General features: G+C 49.2%; 1 protein-coding gene across 3 annotated transcripts in view; it reads right to left on the bottom strand.

The window, feature by feature from the left end:
- Positions 1–22,901, bottom strand: part of Ptprn2 (protein tyrosine phosphatase receptor type N2) — a 711,256-nt gene that overhangs the window by 355,006 nt on the left and 333,349 nt on the right. The window lies entirely within an intron of this gene.

The raw sequence follows: 22,901 nt of genomic DNA, 5'->3' as shown, positions 1-22,901 counted from the left end.
ATCTAAGGTCTGACTCGGCTAGAGGAAAAGTTCGAGGCTGTTGGAGAGCTTCACAAGATGAACGGTGCTTGTGCTGGCCCGATGATAGGGAGCTCCCAGTACTGTTGTTGTTGTAAAAAAAGTAATTTGGAGAAATGCTTATATTCCTCAGATTTCCAAAGTTTCACTTTTTGGTGGTAAAGATGCCAGTTCTCCAGATAAATGCCCCTCCAAGATTCCCAACTCCTCCTGGCAGTCCTGGCGTGGTCAACATTTTGAATATTTACATCAGTAATAGGGGAGAGAAGACTTGAGAACATGCCAGTGTGTGAGGAGACAGCCTTTTGCTAAGAGGCTTTGCGGTGGAGTAGGTTCAGAGATTCCTCCTGGTTTATCATGGGAAAACTCAGGAACAGACAGCATGCAGCCCACCAAGGCTGCACTGCTTCTCAGGAGCAACCCAGGAGCAAAGCCTGATCAGTCCAACGAGGCCTTTGAAGCGCCTTGCCCCTGTAACTGGTCTTCACGCTGTCGGGGCATGTTCTCCACACCAGGCCTTCAATAACGACAAGACCCCTCTAGAATGTGGAGGATTAGGAAGCAGCTCTGAGCTGAAGGGACGTTGAGATTTTGAAAGTTGTTACAGTTGGAGCCATGAGAGCTGAGGGCTAGGCTGGGAGGAAAAGCCACATCCACCATGGCCCGCTCCCTCTCCAAGCAGGTTTCCTACGCTGGCTTTTAGAAAAGGTGGGAAGGAATTCTCAGCGATCATCCCTTACCTGTTGTTAGTGAGCTGAACTCATACTCTTTCCTGGTGTGCATGTTCCGCTGTGCCAGCTCCCCCACTTACCAAGAAGCTCACCTAAATCCTCTGGTGCTTATTTAACCTATTCATTTGGGATCAGTGGAGGCACAGGCCATCGGCTGACATAGGGAGGCTTCCTAACTCCCCCTCTGGGGTGGAGCCTCCAGGTCCATCCTTCTCTCATACAAACCCATCTGTCACAGAGTGATATTGCTCAGTGCCTACTCCATCTCTAACAGGTTCTGCTGTTTCTCTGAGGGATACAGAGGTGGCTGAAGCAGTTCCCAAAGGTCGGGTTTTGCAGGGAAAAGGACAAGGCACTAAGAGACCTGTCCTGGGATCTGGCGCTTGCTCAGATAGAGAACCAGCACAAGCTACTTACCTTCCCTCCCTCAAAGGAGCTTCCAATCCTGGAAGGAAAAAGAGGGACATACGATAATGTCCAAAGCAAATGGCAGCAACCACCACGGAAGGGGGACCCCACCCCGGACCTCGGGGATGGGGCCAGGGCACTTGCCGTGAGCGCTCCACCTGCAGGTGGCAGGCAAGGGAGAGGGCACAGACACAGCCTCTCAGGGGCAGCAGGGAAGGCGAGTCTTTGGGAGAACTGGTACCTGGGAGAGGAGGCTAGTGCGGAGAGGGGAAGTGGAGCCAGGGTGTGGAACGACACAACACGGCCTTACAGGAGCATGTCCAGGGGCTATGGTGACCTGGGTGAGGGCCCCGTGAGCAGGTAGGGAGGACCAGGGTTACAGAGGACATGCAGATGTCACAGAAGGACAAGGTGTGGGCATAAGAGCTTTCTTCCAAGGCATTTTTCTCCTTTATATCTCCATCTGAGCAACAGCACCCACGTGAATATGCATACAGTCACGTATGTGCATACATACGCACATACGTTCCTTCAGCTTTTTTTACTGTATATTTCACAACACAATGCTGGGGGAAACCATACCTTCCCCCACCCCATGAGAGCTCTGTGTCACTAGACCCTTTGTTGCAGGCTATGTATTCATGGAGGAAAAGTGCCCTGTTCACCCAGAAAACAACAGGTCCTCTTCTCTTTCCTAATATTCTCCATTTTCTTAGTCCTCAGACCCATGAATCTCAGAGAACCACCACCCAGTTCTGCAAAACTCTGTGATACTTCATCATGTAAGTTACAGTCACAAGTCCCCACAGTCTTCACCATCATCCTCACCACCACTATCATTGTCACTCTCACTGTCACCATCGTCACCATCATCACTGTCAGTGTCACCCCCACCACCACCCTCACCATCATCACAGGCAGCAGCAACACTACCAAAACACTCTCATCACCATTCCTGTCACCATCATCACCATCATCATCACCACCTCTACTTTGTTGAGACCGAGTTCTTCAGGGGCTTCAGAATTTTGTTCCACTTAATTCCTTTACCTAGCTGTGTTTGCACGGCTTGGGGATCGTTTTTTAGTTTCTGGAGGTAGGGCAGGAAGGCCGTCTACCCACATTCCATTCATTAAAGATACGACAGCAGCAGTAAACACGTAGCAGGTCGTTGCTGTTCGTCAGGCACCAGGCAAAGCATATGAGCCTGCTAGACTGCTCACAAAGGCAGGCATCGCTGTTACTACCTCATGGAGAAGGAGGCGACATTTAAAGAGATTAAGTGAACTGCCGAGGCAGCCACCACCTGCTCAAGTCTCTGAAGTCAAGGCCTCTCTTCACACCGCTCCCTTTCTCAGAGCTCCTGGCCTCCCACATCACGTCATTCCTGTAGCCATCTGCTAGTCTTTTCTCCCACCGCCTCCCATCGAGAGAGGACTGCCTGTGACACTGACCCGGGCCTCCCCTACCCCCTCTGCTAGACAGCTGCCATCATTCCCCTCGCCACCTGCAGCCCCAACTCACTGTGTGGTCTGTGACTTCAGACCCCTTTCCTCTCCCTGAGTGCTCTGCCTTGTTTTACCTGATCCCTCTGGTCTTTGTGGGCAAGCTTGACTCCCAGCTGGTGCCTGAGCCATCAGCACCACAGCACAGAACCAGGACTCTCATTGCAGCCATCAGCTGATCTTAAATTCCTGGAGGAACCTGGCCCTGTCTTCACAGTTTTCCACCATACCAGCCGTGTGGTGGACTCCAGAGGGTAACTGCGCTCAGTAACTGTTGCAATGTAGCTATTATCTTCAGTGCCCACAGAAGTTGAGAGATGAGAGGAATGGTTTGGAAACACACTGATTTGTTGCCACTAACCGCCATTTTATTAGGACGAAAAGAGTAGTGAGCACGCCTTGATTTAAATGGCAAGGGATTCTGGAAAGAGGCCTGAGTTGGAACACTTGTGAAATTGCCTAAGAAAGGCCACTGTGGACACAATTACTTTGAAAAAGAGTGGAAACATTCCATGAATATAGATTTTTTCCACTGGTTCTTCATGTTTTTAAGCAATTATATTTACATTTCTATCAAAAAACTATCATGTATGGAATAAAACCTCTATCATGTCACACACTGCAAATACCTGTGGGTACCATTTTCTTCCCACATCTTTGGTCCCGTGTCCTCCAGTTTTCATCAGTAACACAGCTGCATCCACTTACATTCCTCATTTTTACAGAAACATGCTGGAGCACCTCCCACCCCTGGAGCCTCCTCAGAGGCTCAGAACCACTCCTTCCAAATCCGACTTTCTTCTCAGGCTCCTCCAAGAGCCACTCCCTCTGAGACCCCAGGTCTTTGCAGCCACACAATGCTGTGCTTCAGGATGAGCAGTCTCCCTTCTCCACGGAAGGCTCGGGCCAGCATCACGCTTACCCTTTCCACTCAACTTGTCTTGCCTGGCCTGTTACCAGCTGGAGTACCTGCCTACCAAAATGGAAAAACTCGTTCTCTGCTTCACACAACCTGTTCACACAGGACAACATCTGAGGCCTCAGAGGCCCCAACCACACAGTGTAGGTGCAGGTCAGCTGGGCCCTTTCCCCCTCATTGCTTCCGTGGGATTCCTCCCCCGCACCACTGATCTCCAGACACCATCCCCTCCATGCAGGCACAGGAAGCAAATACCCAGGGCTGTGAGGAATAGGAGACACATTCACCCCAGTGGACACCCCAGGTATGCACCATGGGGGCTGAGGTAGCCCGGGTATTTGTGCCTCTTGTGTCAGTTTCTGACGGAAGGATAAAACCTGAAGGTGTTGGTGAGCACCTCAGAGCCATGGTGGGTACACAAGGTTGGGTGGGGAGCTGCCCAGGGAGGGCCCAGCCAGCTCAGAGCTCAGCAGCCAAGTGCAAGGGCTTGACTTGACTGAGGTCACCAGGATATGGCTATCTGTCCATTTAGAAGGCATACTGGAGAAACATGGGAACAGCCTCATCTGGGCTTTGATCAGAGTTTCATTCTTGCGATGCTGTGACTCTGGGGACACGAAATGCCACCAGGAATTATAACTCACCGTGACTTCCAAGAAACCACCGGACCCCACTCCCTTCTCCATACCTGCCCCTGTGCACGCTGCAGTGGGGTCAAACTTCACCTGTCCTATGAGGTGTGCTGACACAGACAGCCCTTTGCAACGGTGTGAGTGAAATCACGTCTGTTTAGTGGAGCTAGAAAATCTGCTGAACTGGATTTCACCCATCATGTTTTCCCAGCGTATCCGCCCCCTCCCTCTCTGATGACATGTGGAGCTGATGACAAAGTGTCCCAGCTGGTGGTAAGTTCACTTTATTTTTCTTCAAGTGTGCAGTTTATTCGGTTCACAGATGAATCCAATTAACATAGCTTTGTGACTGACTAAATATGCCTCATATAAATTTACATGTCAAAATACACACTACTTAAACAAGCAGAACTGGCCGCCAGCATCTGTAAACAGCTTTGCAAGCACAGCCAGCTCCAAATACAAAGGCTGAAATGTACCTGGCAGAGAGAGAGGGAGACAGAGGAAGACAGTGTGCTCACGCTCAAGTGACGGTGAATATAGACATTTGTCTCCCTTTGCCTCAGACGATTTGCTATTAACAAGGGAGTCCCATCTGCACAGGAGTCTGACATGACCAATTAGCTCACCAGGTGACAGAAATTTGGCCCCTGCTCCAGAAAAGTCCCTGTGCTCCAAAGTTAGGACTGTTTCAAAGAGACTTAGACAGCAGGATTAAATTAACGTGGCAAGGACTTCTACTGCAGGAAGTGCTTTTGTTACACATGTGCTAATGTTTATTTTGCACAGTGTTGTCTATCGTAAGTGATTTTCTTTGATGTTCAATTTTTCATTCATCCAAACTGTCTTTTTAGAAAGGAGCATGAAAATTGGACTTTGGAAGTTAAGAGAACCAGAAAGCTTCAGCTGCACTCCTCGAAAAGCAGTGACTATGGGCTACATGGGTTGTTTGCGGGCGATTTCTAACAGGACAAAATGGAATCAAGTTTGGGCTGGACCCATGCCACCCACAGTACTCAGTCTCCTGGGGAATCACAGAGCCTCCTCTGTCATGGATGTCACTGCTCTGCCTGGTGTGGGCCAGGGAGGACTGTCCTCCTGCAGAAATACAGCTGGCCAATGGGACCGTGGCTACCCTCTGGGTCTGCTCCAGGCAAATCGCCCCTCTCTGGCTCCTGCTTCTCAAAGGACCTGGCCTTCACACCACCTGAAAACACCTTTTCGCCATTATCATGGTCTCAGGAAGAGATTCTCTTTCCCATCTTGAGCAATGTCAGCGAAATTGAGTTTCATAAACAAACTGGGTCTCTGTCCTGAGATTCTAAAGGGGGTTTTAAAAACCAGCTGAAGTTAGAGAACAGTCTTACAACTGTAGCAGAGAGCAATGAGTAACTGCTGGAGAACCGTACTAAGCGAGACATATTGCAAGGAGCAAGGGATGCCCAGAGGAGCCCTGCAGCTGCTCCTCTGGCTGATTGTGAATGTGGATTCATGGTCAAGACTCAACCGTTATCAGACAAACAGAGTATAGGAAAGAGGAAAGTGGTATATTCAAAAAAGAGAAAGAAGAAAAAAGTGTTCAGGACCTACTTGAAAACCAACTAGGGACAGATGTTATGACAAACAAAAAACAACCCAGATTTTCCTGATGTGTTTTATTAAAGTACACGTAAAGGGATTTGATTTGTTTAATGTGGTAAAAGAAAAGCATTTAAACCTAACAGGCATGTTCCCAAGAGCTGCATACAAGTACGCTTTTCATTTAAATGATGTTGAGAAGCCCAAGAGGATGTGTGGAATCCTATAAAGAGAATTCCTGCCAGATGTATTTGGTAGGCAGTTAACATTCAGATTCAGGGTCTATGTGCAGTGGGATGTGCCTGTGGGTGGTGTGACTGCTGTTCTCCAGTGGGTGTGTGAGCAAGGGGACAGAAGGATGTCCCTCACACTTAGGCAGACCACACTCCTGCCCACTGACCAGCTCCTCTTCCTATAACTGTACGGTAACAAACCTATGGATTCAGGAGCCATATACACTTGCTTTCACCCACTGCTGACCTCTCTGTCCAATCTGTCACCAAGTTCCCTGACCTTACTGCCTAGACTCCTCCTGACTCAGCTTCACATGCAGCCCCAGGTCCAGTCGCACTGCCTGCCTGGCTCCTGCCCTCCTGCTTGGCAGCAGCCACTGTCCAAGGTAGCCAGAGGGCAGCTTGCCTTGTTCATGCCATTTCTTCAGTTCACAACTTACCTCAGACCCTCAAGCAGGTACCCACCCTGTCCTGACACAGACCTTTGGCCATGTGTTCCCTCTACCTGGACAGCATCATCAACACCACACCACACTGATTTCAACCTGATGGCCCTTCCGCTGGAGGACCATGCCCTGCCTCGATGATGCTGGACTCCCCAGTGGATGCTGTATAGAACAGAGCCACTGTGAAGTGACCACCAGCACTTGAAGCAACGATGTCCTGTCACACCCATACCTGTCTGGTTTTCTTCACTGTGCACTTGCGATCCTCCTGTAAGTTCAGGGATATATGCTGCAAACTACACTTGAAAATACCACTTTTCAACAGAATGCATGCCTGCCACATGTCCAGGGCTGTGCTAGTCATTAGAAACCCCACAAGGGACACACAAGTCTAAGAGGGGACACTAGTAATGTTTGACCCCATCAGCATACATTAGACCACTCTCTGCTCAGCAAGTTTGTCTGTTGGAGAGCTTTGCCAGGTTGCTTTCTCTTTTCTTCTGATTTCAGTGGTTTTCTCCCCTCAGTTAAGTTTTGCCACTGTACTTTTAACTCGGGTAGTTCTTCACCAGTGCATACCATCAGCACAACAAAACAGCAAATTTCCACTGATGCCCTTTGAGTCCTTGCAGAAGCTTCTGAGCTTGGCATGTCATTCATCGTTGGAAGACAACACTGGTATGGCCCAGCATGTATAAAGCAGGTACATCCAGCACCATACTCGCTCCAGGGCTACGTGCTCTGGTCCCCTGCACCACTCGCTGAATTGCACACGTCATTAGATGTGTCCATTAAATTCGTAAAACTCAGGAATAAAGGAGTATACAAGTCCCAGGCACAGGTGAGTGCTGTGCCCACAGTGACTCCTCTGGTGTGGCTCTCACTCCGACCTCTGTGTCCACATCTGTGCCACAGTTAGAACCTTTTGCACTTCTAATTTATGCCTGACACCCTGAATCCACCCTTCCTCCTTTTTCCTGCCTCTTTTCCCTTAAGACTCTTTCCATCTTCTCTGCTTCTGAGTTGGTAATTACAGAATGAAACTGAAGCTCTGCTCTTCTGTTGGCTCTGTAGTGTGTTCTGTACAAATCTCCTGAGTCTGCCACACTTACTGTTCTACTAGACGATCAAACTTTATGGAAAGTATGATTTGATTAACTCCAACCTCACACGCAGCAGAACAGTTATCCTGTTTTGCCCCCGACATTGTCACGGATTGGAGGAGGATTAAAAGTAGGACAGTACATGTATGGAATAATAGGATCTCCTGGCTCTAGAGTAACAAATTCTAGATTCTTTCCTGGCCTGTGTTTGAGAAAAACAAATGAAACAGACTTCTCATCATCTCATTAGGGCCTGATGTGGGTGAGACAGACTGAGGCACCTCAGCTGGCTGAGCAAAGGATGCTCCCACAGAGAATCAAGACCCAGAGTTCCTGCAAGGAACAGCCCTATGACAGGGCTGCATTTCCTCGGCTATAGCAAAGACTCAAAGGCGGAATCAAGGATCCCCGGGGGCCCTATCACAGGGAACCCCGAGTCCCCTGCACAAGGACCCAAGACCTAGACACAGGGAGCCATAAGTCCCAGACAGGGAACTGATTTGCCTTCACAGAGCCCCTCGGAAGAATGGTTGCTCAGCCCTGTTCATTTCTCTGCCTCCATCATGGTGTCTACTCACATATGCCTACAGTGCAAAGAAGGCTCACTCCTTCCAGAGACACTATTAAATCAAACTAAATTCTGCTGGAGGTCTCCCCATGGTAATATGCTACAAAGTATCTCAGATCTGAACACAGTGGAAACCTAGATCAGGATTTCCTCTGTAACAAACGGAGGCTATCAGTCAATCACAGCAGCTGACGTCAGCCGATCATGGGTGCAGATGGTCAAACCCATCCACTGAGGCAGCAGCGCTGTGATGCCCAGCTGTCTCTGTCTGCCCTCCCCTTACTTCCTCTGTTTTTCCTCTTTCCCTTTTCTCTGGCTACAAATGTAGCCTACCTATTTGTGGTGTTATTCTAAACCATTTCTTGTCTAGACTGCTGGCTCAGTTCTAGAATTGCAAATGAAAGTTGATTAAAATCTGCACAGCTAGATTTGTTATAATTGTCTTTCAACACTCAAGACAAGAACAAAAGTTACTGAAGTAACACCAGCTAAAAGGAAGTTAAAATCCTTGGCTCTAGGAACAAAATAGTCCCTTTCCCCTTGTTTCTTTCTAATTTAAATCTGCGATCAACTCTCCCATTATGTGAAGAATCTCCTTACCTACGACCTACAGAGAAGTCCTTTATAAGGAGATGTCTTTATAAATAATTGCCTAACAGAGAAGTCCTTTATAAGGAGATGTCTTTATAAATAATTGCCTAAAATAGATAAGTACAGCGATCTGTAACAGGTGGAATTTCCCATACCCAAAATGCCGGGACCTGAAGTGTTTGTTTTCAAAGATTCTGAATATTTACACAGACCCAAAATCCCAAATCTGGAACATTCCATGTGCCCACATGATAATCAAAAAGTTTCAGGATTTGCATTTTCAGATTAGAAATACTTGATCTTTATAAATAAACAAATTTTGCATAAAGATTTTTTTCTTCCTCAAAAACCTAGCCACGTACTGCAATGGCAGGGTCCTGGATTCTGACCACGTGGTGACACAATTGCAGGTTAGATATGCCCTCTTGCCTCCTCTTGCAGGGTTCCCATGTGGCAGAGCCTCCTACAGGCCTTAAAAGCCAGCCTTCTGAGCTCTGCCGTCTCACCCCAAGGCCTCTGTGTGGTCAGCACTTGAGTTTCAATGCATTTTCCGCTTGTCGTGGCTAAACCATAGCCAACTTTGACTTCCCTCTCTACAGGCTGCAGTCTCTACCTTCCCCCAACCTGCGGTGTCACCCCATTGGCCCAGCTGCTCAGTCTGGAAACTGTGCTGTCCCCTGACTCTTTCCCTTCTCTTGTTGGTCTAGCTCCCTACCGCAGTCAGCTTTTCCTGGTCATTTCCTCTGCCTGCCTGCACACCATCCACAGAGGACATCCACACTCCTCCTTGGTCTGATGATTTATGATTTGCACAGCAGCAGAACAGTCTGTTGAAAATAAATTGGAGCATGTCGCTTCAAAGACTTTGTGTCCTACTTGCTAAAACCTCAGAGATCTGCTTGCAGGGCCTGCAGGCCCTTAGGTCTCCACTCCATCGGGTAACTCCTTGGGACTGGATTTTCCCGGGCCCTGAATAAGCCACGTCCACTCTGACCCAGGACCTGCATGGGGCAGGTGGCTGCCTGAAATGCCCTGTCCCTTATGTGCAGACACCCAGAGCAGAGTGAGGCAGACCCCATAGGCTTATCCCTCAGCTTTCTGCCTACAGGCAGCCCTCCACAGAGCCCTGACTGGCCTTCCCCTATCATCACAAAGGCTCTTCTGCTCATGGTGTGACACACAGATATGCCATCAGCTGTGTGCTTCCTTTTGTCCTCCCTAAGACCATGAGCCCTGAAGGGCGGGGAGAGCATCTGAGAGGTTTCAGGCAACTCACACAATGCCTACTGAGCTGGATCAACCGTCTTAAGAAAGACCTAAGCAGGAGGTAAGGAAGTCCTTCCACGGCAGCTTGCATGAAGAAGAGTCTTAGTTACTGAGGTATTTACAGAGCATACTTGTATCAAGGCAGAGATTCCAGCTCAGTATTGCTAAACTGCATTTCTTCCAAAACATTCTGGCAATCTGACATTTACTTAAATCGCACTGACCTTCCACAATATGGAATAAATCAGGGTAGTTTAAATATACTGACTAGAGAGTGTTTTCCCCACCCTGGAACAGGATGAGTGTCCCTGTCGCTCAGGAGTCCATTCGGTGGAGGAAGGCTTGGCAGGGTGGGCAGAGCTCATCACAGCCATCTACTTCGATGCATCACAAATTACAGGGTTGGAGCCAGCCAAGCTGCTCCTCTCTGAGAACACGCATCTGCCTCTGTAATTACTGATGTGCACAAACGACCAAGAACCACTTATGTATGAGTGAGGGTTGATGTTGCCCAAGGATGGAGCCAAGGTCACAGTCCTCATGCAGTCTGCAGTGAGCCTTGGCACTGGCCTTGTCTCACACTTATTCTGGCTGAATGTCTCCCTCCTTCAGAGAGAGGACCATGAAGCAGCCTTCTGCAGGCTCAGTGTCACCCAGAAGAGAAGACTGGCAACTGCTGTGCCCAGGGCTGCAGTGTGAACAGTCAGAGACGGCATGTAATTATGTGGGATCCATAATTACGAGGGTTTTCAGTGAGCATGGTGGCCTGGACCTGAGGAGGAAGCCCATGGAGCTAAAGGGGATCATTTGAAGAGCTGTTGCATACAGCCCCAAGGGTGCAAGGTAGAATGGCAGTAGGGTAGCTCCGTACTAAGGTTCTTATCTCACAACACCAGCTACAGTGCCGCTTCCTGCTCAGGGATGACACCTGAAGGACCTAAAATTGAGTTTGATGAGAAGTCTGTCAATCTGTCACGGTATCATGTGAAGTAGCTCATGAGCCACTTGGAGCAGGGCCAGCCAAGCATGGAGTGCTTCCTACCCATGTGGAAGTGACCAATGTGTGGCACTTTTGCCAACAAGCAAAGTGGTAGCTAATGACTCGACGTGCAAAAGTAACACAATCCAAACTGATGGCTGCTCCCAGTTAAAAGCATGCACAGCCATGCTTGTGGCCACTCACGGAAGACCAAGCCGAGTATGAGCACAGGTCACTGTTTCCCAGCCCAACAGCTGAGAGTGCAGAACTTGAGTCCTGGCTCAGGTGTGGAAATTCAACCCCCAAGCCACACTCACCAGGACAGGCACAGCAGCCAAGGCCATGACTGGGAACAGGCCATTTGGCTTGCAGAGGTCACCTGGCTGATCTGACGGGAGGGGAACCTATCCCACACACAATGCACTATGAGCATCTGCGTAGACTGGGCAAGTTCTCAGGCACAGCCAGTGATGGTCAGAGGAAAGGGACATCAGGACTACTGCTAGCTATAAGGTAACCACGACAACACAAACACCAGATTAACTCATGACCATTCTGTGTGCTTGGACAATACACAGACAACTGGACACATATAGACACACTTGGAAAGCAGAGAATGCACACATTCAGACAGCTGGACACACAGACACATTCAGACAATGGACACAGACTCAGAGCTAGACACACACAATGGGCATACGTACTCAGAACTAAGCACACTGACACACTCAGAGAGTTAACCATGTACACTTTCACACACTTGGACAGACACACTCAGAGGACAGGCACACACAGTTACAGCTGAACACATTCACACTCAGACAGCTGGACACGCACACACACACTCAGACAACAAACACACATTGTGTGTCCAATTAGAGTTGGACACACACACTCAGAGAGCTAGACAGAAACACATGCTCATAACTGCACACAGACACACTCAGAGCTAAGAATTCAGATATGCTGAGAGAGCTGAGTACGCACACACTGAGAGGCTGGATACACTCATACAGTTGGATACACCCACACTCAGTTGGACAAATACACACTCAGTAACTGGGCACACTGGTCATGCACACACAATTCCTATTCATGGTGAGCCTCTGTGCAGAGCCTTTGGGATGGCTGGCTATAAATGAAGGCCATGTGCACTGTCCACACCAGTCTTTAGGGAGCATCAGAAAGAGTTTGTGTGGCTCTCAGCAGGACTGTTTTTTAGCTCACTGTTGAGCCCAGTGAGCAAAGAGCAATGAGCCTGTGCATGGGGAAGTGATAAGAAGCTTGCTGCATCTCAGCTTTGGTGATCTGAGAGTCTCCTGGGCCTCCGCTGCCTTGTGTCCACTAGTCAGCAGCATCTCTCAGTACGTGAGGTGGCTGGTGCCTATGCACACTGGTTGCAGACTGTGAAGCCCAGCCTCCAGGTAAGCACGAACCTTCCTACCTGAGAGGAAGGAGAGACACCTGGGTGAACTTTACATCACTCACCAGAAAAGGGACAGTGGCACCAAGCATGCAAGGACTGGCCTCGCTCAACTCAACCTGAAAATGTGCCAAGTGCTCCAAGTTCAGGTGCCTGAGAAGTTCAGGAGAGCAAGAACATACCAGATTTCCACCTGGGGTATCCCTCAGAGCCCATCTGCACAGATGACCAAGACAGGAACTTCAGAAGACACAGGAGACAGTGGACCTCAGCCCAGCCTGGCCATGAGGGGCACCCCTGGTTAGCCATCATACCAGCCACACTGCAGTGCCTGACAGCTCCTTTGATGAGCCAGACTGAGCACTGTTGACTTGCTAGGCTTGGAGAATACCATGGAGCCTCCCCACAGAATGTCCTTTTTTACAATGTCACTGTCATCTTTTACCTGACCTGAAGCTTTCTCAATTCTAACAATTCCCTAGTCTAATTGCGGGAGACATTTGGTACTTGTCAAGGAGCAGGGCGAGGATCCCTCCTAGAACAGAGACCCGCTGGTCCGAGCACACTCTTTCCACGACTGCTGACACGTGAGGGTGTCTGGGCATCCCTGGGGAAGGAGAGGACAAGGCCCAGTGATGGCACTCTCCACGAAGGAACTTGGGTGCAGTGATGCTCTCATTCCCTTAACACAGGCAGAGTCGAGAAGAGAAATGAGGAAGGAAAGTGGAGGGCAGGGGCTGATATAATAATTCACTAAAATACAATACGCCAGGGGAGAAAACCTGAGCAAGTAGACACACAATGTTGTTAGGAATCTCTCAGCAGTCTAGGCCAAGAAAGCGCACGAGTTAAGTCACCCTATTGTCTGTGGCAGGAGTCACAAGATTCTGCTGAATGCTGCATGGACTCCAGCCCAGGGCTGCAGAGTTACTGACGAGCTTAGCTGGAGATGTTTCCTAGTCCCCTTCATGGGACCCAAAGACAAAGTATCGTGGATTCATCCCAGCAAGGTCCATGGGACACTAGCACAAAGAACAGCAGAGTCCTAGGAGTGACAAGGTGAACCTAGACACAGGCCACCCCACAATTGCCATCCTCAAGGGGTTTTCAGGCAAAAGTGAGTGGCAGGTGAGTTCTGGTGAGGAGACAGAAGTGAAGCTGCAGATGGGGTGTAGCTTGGGGTTGGGGTTCTCACAGCAAAAGCCCCTGCAAGTCAGATTGAGGATCTGCATTGAATCCTTTGTCAAAGTGATGCTCAGAACTCTTTTCCTCGCTCACTTTTAGAACAATGAAGTCAGAAGTCCACAAGGACCTTCAATAAAAAACACATTCTAGATTTAATTACAGATAGAAGAAATCTGACTTCTATTAAAAGATGAGAAATTACAAATAAAAGTGGAAACTACCCCAGAGCACAAAAATGCCATTGTCTCTTTTTTGTGTATCGTTGCACTATAAGAAAATTGCGCAATCCCCTGGTTCTTGAAAAGGTTTCGTTACACAAGAGTGAAGGTAAATTTTCATAAAAAGAACTTTTCCCAGGACATACCCTGCCCCAGCTCTTTATTCTTAAGTAGAGATGGCATTTTCCTTTTCTGCCTCAGTTTACTCACAGATTATGTGTCTCTTCTGGATGAGAGGCATGCTTCCTTTACCTTCTGGGGAATCACATGATGCTTGTTTTTTTTGCGTGAGTAAATATTTGCTGTGATCTGTGAGGTGATGGACTCAGGGTGCAGCATGAGAAGAGCACATCAGCACATCACCTGGCAGGGACAGTGAGGCCAGTGAGCCCCCTTGATTCACCCTCTGCTCACAGAGCCTGTTCCTCTGGCTCCAGGATCACAATAGACTTGTTTTGAACTCTACAGTGGAGAGGCCTGGCTCAGGGCAGGGGCAGAGCGTGCTGTGGCCACAGGAGTCTATCTCAGGCTGTTGGTTTTGCCTCACTGTGCATTGTAAGTTGTGCCTCTTGCTCTGGAAGGCCTTCACGTCTCCCTGTTCTCCAGCATGGAGACTCTGAGTGCTCAAAGGATCCCCAGGAGGCATAATGAGGCATTTACAAATGCCGTGGAGAAATTCCAAAGCAAAACCTCGTGAAGGTACAAAAGAGAGAGCTGTGGGAAGATTACTTCAGAAACACGCAGATCACCTGAGTCGTTCCAATTCTCACTGCTGCGCTCCTTGCCGGCGTGCCCTCGCCTGGACCTCACACCCCAGGCGGACTAATAACACAGGCAGACACCGAGGTTCTGTGCATGCTGCAGGGTGGGATGTAACAAACAAGTACTGGTCACAGGGACTTGGTGTATCGCTGGGCTAGGTTGTGTGGCTGTGGACCCTGCAGTGAGGGATGCTGGGAGGTCAGTAAGGCTGTTTCCCTGGACATCAGTAAACCCCTCAAGTGTACAATGGGGGACAACACAGTTGTAGATAAAATCTTAGAGTTGGGGAGACTCAAGCTGCATTACTTCCCCAGCAGCACAGAGGCCCACAGGGGTCACAGGAGTTGGGTGGTATGTACTAGGATAGAGTTTCTATTTCCACATAATTGATTCAGGACTTTTTTTTTTTCATTTTTCTTTTATTATTCATATGTGCATACAAGGCTTGGGTCATTTCTCCCCCCTGCCCCCACCCCCTCCCTTACCACCCACTCCGCCCCCTCCCTCTCCCCACCCCAATACCCAGCAGAAACTATTTTGCCCTTATTTCTAATTTTGTTGTAGAGAGAGTATAAGCAATAATAGGAAGGAACAAGGGTTTTTGCTGGTTGAGATAAGGATAGCTATACAGGGCATTGACTCACATTGATTTCCTGTGCATGTGTGTTACCTTCTAGGTTAATTCTTTTTGATCTCACCTTTTCTCTAGTACCTGGTCCCCTTTTCCTATTGGCCTCAGTTGCTTTAAGGTATCTGCTTTAGTTTCTCTGTGTTAAGGGCAACAAATGCTAACTAATTTTTTAGGTGTCTTACCTATCCTCACCCCTCCCTTGTGTGCTCTCGCTTTTATCATGTGCTCATAGTCCAGTCCCCTTGTTGTGTTTGCCCTTGATCTAATGTCCACATATGAGGGAGAACATACGATTTTTGGTCTTTTGAGCCAGGCTAACCTCACTCAGAATGATGTTCTCCAATTCCATCCATTTACCAGCGAATGATAACATTTCGTTCTTCTTCATGGCTGCATAGAATTCCATTGTGTATAGATACCACATTTTCTTAATCCATTCGTCAGTGCTGGGGCATCTTGGCTGTTTCCATAACTTGGCTATTGTGAATAGTGCCGCAATAAACATGGGTGTGCAGGTGCCTCTGGAGTAACAGTCTTTTGGGTATATCCCCAAGAGTGGATACAGGACATTTTAATGAAGACTATTACTCCATTTAAGGTGTCTCACGAAAAGGGGAGACATGTTTTCAGATGCCCCACATTTGCCTCTTTTCCATATCTCTGCAGTCATCCTTAACCATTTCCTGAGTGACTATTGTGAGCAGAGTCAAGCTCAGTGTGGGTGTGACTGTCCACTTTTCATTGTTGTAATGAAATACCTGAGGGAGGCTAGTTCATTAAGAACAAAAGTTTATTTGGGCTTAAAGCTTTCTAGTGGTCGCTTCTGATTAGCAGAGCCCAGAGGCAGTGACCAAGCTCCCTGGCACTGTCACCGCCTACGGGGCTGGACCTCTCCTGTGTTAGTTGCACTGGCTGTGATGGAGCACCGTATGGCAGGAGACAGGAAACACATGACGTTGTTCCTTCTGGTCTCCTCTCGTAAAGCTGTCAGGAGTCAATCATGGGGTTCCACCCCAATGACCTTATCTAATCTACTCACCTCCCAAAGGTCATCTCTGAACACCTTAAACACTTAACAGATTAAGTTTCCACCTTCTAAATATTTCATGATGGTTAAATTCTGACACTTGGGGGGCACACTCACACCACATGGCGATCACAGCATGGGGTCTGAGATATGGGGCTTTGGTTCTGTCTTTGAGGTGATTTCAGACTGCACAGTGAATGCTTCTCCCATTTCAGTATGGCCAGAATCATACCGATGGCTGGCTTCAGTCTGCTAGGTAGCTCAGCGCACCTGAGAGCTTGGCTGAGAGCTTGCAGTTTGAACAACCTTGCAGGAGGTACTGAGTGCTGGCAGTTGCTCTGAGAGGACTGCAGTGCCATGCACTGAGGCCACCCGGGCACCTGCACTCACAGACCCTTCTGTGGGACACAGACGAGCCCATTCCAAGGCATGTGGAGTCACAGCCTGACTGTATGTAACATGCTCATCTCTGTATTCTGTCCCCTCTTCGTCTAGTTGCCATTGGACTGTTCTGCCACCTGCAGAACTCCTAGAAGGTGGCTTCTGACAGCCTCCTGAGCTGGATTTGGGGGTAGGGAGAAAGGTGACATTAATGCAGGGTGTGGGCCTTGTGTGCTGGCTCATCCAATTTGGTTTCCTCTTTCAGGGACTTAAAACAGCACCGCCCCTGCCAAGCAGCTCCGTAATGCTCAGTGCCATTTCTAAAACAAGGCACTTCCTATGCATGTACAAAAGACTTACATTTTTGCTCTATGAGGATGAAAGAAAGTGGATGCATCCTTTGAGTGGACAGAGGGCTAGGATAACCAGTGTGGTTGTGGGCAGGTTACCTTGTGGCTCAGAAGGATGGGTTTAACACTGGGAAGAATGGAGACACAGGTGCAGCAGGCAGCCTTTGAGCATCCCTGTGAGGACCAAGCTCCCTGGCACTGTCACCGCCCACGGGGCTGGACCTCTCCTCTGTTAGTTGCACTGGCTGTGATGGAGCCCCAGGGATAGGAGCCAGGGGAAGCCAGCAGGCTGTGCCTCTCCTTGCTGGGGGGTTCAGGTACTTCAGGCTGAGGATGGCAAGCTGCTTGAACAATGAAGGGCCCAGTACAGTCAATTGTCATGAGGCAAACAACAAGCAGAACGCAACTCGGAAGGTGCTTTCGCTGCTCCCCCCGACAAAAGTCACAAAATTAAATGGTAACTGGGTGACAGGCTAGTTGTTAAAGCTAGATGTTAAAACCATCATTGATCAACTAAGATGCCAACACCTGTCTTATTACAAGAAGAAATGCAACAGACTTCTTTAAGCTGGTGGCAGTCCAAGCTAACCATGGGCCATCAGTGGGAGGTGTCATTTTGGGTGGTCAAGGGCCATGAAGTTGGGAGACTTTTATTTCTACTGTTTTATAACATGGGAGGAAGCTGTACGTGTGTTTTTGCTAAAGACTTTCCTTCTCAAACCTGCTTTGCACTTATAATAAGATAAGGTGCTGATAGAGTGCAAACTGTCTTTAAACCTAAGAGGGGTAATTGTACATCCACCTTTACTCTGTGCCAACACAGACTAGACCTGTCCATACCAAGCTGCCTGTGCTTACTCTGTCTTCATGTGATTTTTAACAACCATGAACTCTACATACTATAAACACTAGCATCCTACTAGCAACCACACTTGGCCTTCAGGTGGGAGAAGTCCAGAAGGAAGGGGCTTCCTGTTTTAGTGCATATTGGATGGGTCTTGTAGTTCAAGACCCCCCTCCTCCCCACCCACAGTGTGCTTTTATTCTTCCAACCCCTGTCGGCTCTGCCAGGGGAAAACCCCACTGAGCAGTTGTCCTCATCACCATTATTAAGCACAGTGTCTTTCTGATGCCGGGTGACATTGGCACACAACGCCAAGGTAAGTCTTAGGCACACAATGACAGGCAACTATGTGTAAGCCCCCTAGGAATCAAACTTATGCTTTCACATCAGCGTCTTCCTACTTCATTTAATCCTAAAGCAGCTGTGTGGGGTATAACCGTTAGTCCCATCTGACAAAGAAGATGCCCTAAAGTTTAAAGCAATGATGAGTTCTCTAAATCACATGGCAAAAAAGTAGAACCAGGCTTTGAACTGAGGTTCACATCACCATCCTCGTCCATGTCATCATACCCCTCCTGTAGGCGCCACATTGCCTTCTACATCGTGCACCCAGCCTCCTTAGCCATGGCCACCCTATTTATCACTAGCTGAATCTAAGAAGTGTTTATCACTACTAGTAATGCAAGTCAGACGCCATCATTCTCCCTGCAGTCTTGCAGTGGCATCCTGTTAGGTATAGGCGAAAACAATTTCAACTTGCCTTTGAACTTTTCCTCCTGGAAATACTCTCTGACTTCTCAGCTAAGTCAGGGCCATACTGTCTTGGGCAGCTTCGATTTTCCTTCATAACACTGACACTACTCATGTCCACGGAAACTCCAGGGGATCAGGCCAGTGTATTTCCAATTTTGGCTGCAACTTGGTACCCAGACTCTCAGCACAGAGTAGGCACTCAGTCAACATTGTAAAAGACAGGAGGGAAGGGGGAAGGAGTGAAGGGAGGTGAAGAATAAAAGCAGGAAAGGAGATGAATCATCTCAATGGCCCACAATGATGGCAGTTGGCAGTGCCACCTTCCATGTGTATGGGGACTCTCCTGGAGCCAGATGTGAACACCTGACTGCTTATAGCTGGGGGTCTAATATCAAGAATAATGTGTCCTGCACGAAACTCCCTGCAATCCCCCAAAACCCTGCTTTCCATGCTGGCTTCCCCATCTCACCAGGCAACTCTATTCTCCCAGTCACTGGACTGTCCTTTTACCCCACATCTGCTCTACTGCAAATCATGTAGTGAAGCTGAAGAGCTAAATCCAGGCATTTCCACTCCACCCCCTTCCCAGGCCAACATCATCTCGGACCAGGACTGTTGGCAGGCGTGCCTCTCACATTCTGTGCTTACTCCCCTTCATCTACAGTCTGCCCACAAAATCTGCCCTCCACACAGCAGGCAAACAGAGGCTTCCTAATGTCATGGACTGTGGTACTTCAAGGGCTTCTTGTGTCATGCAAAGTAAAGGACAAGGTCCTAGCTAGCTGGATCTCCCAGAAGCCAACCTTAGATGAGGACTTACTTGGGGCACCGTGGAGAGGAGAGGCAGAAGTAAAGAGACTGACACAGGGCATTACAGAGAAAGTCACCACTACGGGAAGCAGACCACCCATGCAGGGAGCCACTCGAAGGCATCACCAGAGGACAAAGAGCCTCGTGCTCATGCCCAGTTCCTCTCTGACTGCTGCTAAAGCAGCTGCAAGTAAATTAACCCACTGCTCTTCCAACCCACCCATGGAGGACACCAGGAAGTCCTCAGGTGGGGGTCCTGGTGCCCAAATTGGCATGAATGGGAATTGTGAGTACTGAGGGGCGTGGGCAGGTGAGAGCGATGGCTACAAAGCAACCACAGAGTGCTGGACCTTACAGGGAGGGTCCCCACCCCACCCGGCCCTCAGCCTTGTCCCTTTGCTGTCCCAAATGCACCGGGGACTGGCATGAGAGTCTTCTGCCCTGTAGCCTCTGCTAGGATGATGGGGGGGGCGGCTTATTATGGGATGGCAGGCATGAGTCCCTCAGCAACTTCCCAGAGGACCAGAGAATAGTCAGTGGTGCGATTAACAGATGTTCCTGATGGTCCTTTGACCATCAATGCTTGGAACTCAATCTGTGAAAATTCATGACAATCATATGTGCATTTTATACACTCTTGTTCTTTTTTTTTCCAGAAGTGGGTTTTGCAAAAGAAAAAAAGTCTTAGCTGTATTCTGTAGGTATTATCCACACTGCCACCAAGTGCTGGCTGAATGTGGGTGCCCTGGCCATGGAGTCTGTATGTCACAGGCACGGGTGGGATAGCCAGCTGTATTCATGACAGATGTTCAGATACTGTTCCGAGCAGAGGAGGAAGCCTGATGTCGCACAGGTCCCTTTTCTGCCCATGTGGAGGATTTACAAATAAATGTGAACATGAGTGTCTGACAAGAACCTGCTGTCCTGGGCACTGATGTCAGATAGTCAAAGGGAGGCTCAGTACCATCTGGGGCCAATGGGATCAACATCCACTCACCGCTTGCAAGTGAGAGCAGGCCCCTCTGCGAACCTCTCAATGTACAGAGGCCCTCCATATAGAAGGTAACATGTGGAGTGAGTTCGAGTGCTACAGTTCCTGGTGTGCAGCTCACCCACCCTTCCCCAATCTCTCCTTGCACGCTGGTCACACAGTCTACACAGGTGACCCTTCAGATGATGACAAATAAAGTCATTTCACTTCATTCACTCACTTATGCTCAGGGCAAAGCCACGATAAAAGCTCAGCTTTTACACCTACCAATCACAGATCCACAGCTGCCTCCATCCTCTCCAGCTGGGCAGATTGGTTCAGATCCCAGATGCTGACAGCAGACTGCACCCAGCACACACTTGTCAAACACCAAAAGCCATCAGGTGGTTGCCCAGAAAGGACTGTGGGATGAAGCTCCCCAACTTGCTCACTTCTCATGGGGAGTTCCCGCCAGGGTCTCTCCTGCATCCCTGGCCAGCAGCCCCTCCTGCTTCCAGCCAAGAGCTTGGGCAGCACCTCCAGCTCAAGCAGCCAAAGGGACCCTGGTTGAAAGACAGGTACTATTCTGCATGGGGGGAGAAGCAAGGCCACTATGACTTTGTGGCTCGTCCACCAGCATCTCCTGCCAGGATTCTGTGCCATCAGGGTCCATGTCCTCCACGAGTCCTCAGCACATTCCTTACCTCCTCCCCACACACCCAGACAAATCACAGACACGGGAGACAGCCATCCTCTCAGGAAGACAAGCTACCTAGACCCAGCAGATAGGTCTGGCACCATTCCCGCAACATCGCCCACATTTCTAGAACTTGCCCTCCACCTCCTAACCCACCCCACCGTGGCTCTGCTCCAGGGATGCCAAGGAAATTGTCTGACACCACCGCTCGCAGCTCCATAGCCTGGTTCTTTTCTTCCCAGCATTCAATACTTGCTGATCACACTACATGGTGACCCATCACGCCATGTCCTGCTCAGCATACTGTGCCATATGTCATGTATGTCATGCTGGACTAAGCTATGGCTTATCACTTCACACTTTTGCTCCTGTACTTCCTGGTCCCCCCACCACCAGACCCTCGTGATCGTTCATAGTGCAGTCTGTTTGGCTCACCTTGGCCTCCCTCTGCCTGAGCAGGTCTGGCATATGGCAGAACTTGGACAGCTATCGCTGAGTGATTAGGTAGAAGCTGCCTCTAGGCACCAAGCAGACTCAGAGAACGCTGCAGTCCTCAGAATACAGAACTCAGCACCTCCCTTGAATCTCGCACTGGGAGAGCCAGTGCCTCTCCATTCTCCAGTCCTGTGTTCCCTCACAGCCTTCCAGGGTGGTGAGCAGGACAGGGGCCATGGTGGGATCCATCTGGAAGCTGAGTTGCAGGAAAGTGACTGTCACGGTAGGCTGCCCTCCTGGTGCCTACCCAGTAGACCCTGGTGAGCCTCCACAGTCCCTACAGTGGGCTCTCCTTCCTCCTGGGAGTGTCTTGGGACTCCCAGGTAAACCCGGCTTCCCCTTGGGTGCTCCTCAGCACCTGCCACATATCAAGCTTCTGACCCTGGACACATGTCGTCACCGAGTGGCTGTGTGTCGGATTCGTTTCTGCCATCTGATGTGTTCTGGCACCTATACATGTCTACGGTAGAGGTGCCCTTCCACAACTGCACAGTGCATGAATGATCAGCTCTGGGTCTTACTCCAGCCTCAGTCTCCAAAGTCCTACGGCCTCCGGTGGAGTGTACTCAGCCCCCTGGACACAGCTCCCGCCCACTCTGCTCAGGGCATTGGGTCAGGTAGCAAGAACATGAAGAAACACACAAACACTCACCTGAGGATGGAGGGTGGGAACAGAGATCAGCATCCCAAATAGATCTTAGGTCCGTCTAGACAGCAGGCTTGGTCACCTCATAAACAGGATGAGGGCAGGTCATGTGGTGCCACACGAAGAACCTGGTCAGTTCTCCAAGCCATAAAGTGTTTCTAAATGAGTGTGTGTTGGTTCTTAGTGGATTCATTTTAATCAGAATCAAAATACAGCTTCCTCCAAATGTGCATTCTACAGCGCTAGTCATCAAACCAGCCGATGTCCACTGGCTTTTGTGTTCTAGCTGGAATGAGGAACGTAGCATTCCATCTTCAGATTTTCTTTCCCCATCATCATAAAAGCATAAGCGCACATAAAGCAGTGTGCCTGAAAGCTGAGCATCCATCTGCAGGATGCATCCTACTCACCATCGCGCTGCCTTGAAGGGAAGAGCAGCTTCTCCTCCCACACTAAGAACATCAGGTATTCATGGTGATGCCTCGAATCATAATCGAACGGTTAGGTAAAGAAAGAAAGCAAACGCTTTTCTTCCTAGTGATAATTGATACAGAATAGTCGGAGCTGAAAAACAGTTCTTTCCTTTCAAAATTTCACTTTTAGTGTTCCACTCCCCAAGCTGTGTCCCACATGTGGCTGTCTAAGTGTGACAAGACCTGGCTTGCTGAGCCCTGAATCTCCTACCCTCAGGGACACCCTGACAGCTCCCTGTGGCCTGTTTCCCCAGCCCCT

The sequence above is a fragment of the Castor canadensis genome, chromosome 2 (genome assembly GCF_047511655.1).
Source record: "Castor canadensis chromosome 2, mCasCan1.hap1v2, whole genome shotgun sequence".
NCBI lineage: Eukaryota > Metazoa > Chordata > Mammalia > Rodentia > Castoridae > Castor > Castor canadensis.
The sequence above is the reverse complement of the archived record's forward strand: the minus strand, read 5'-3'. Positions and strand labels throughout refer to the sequence as shown.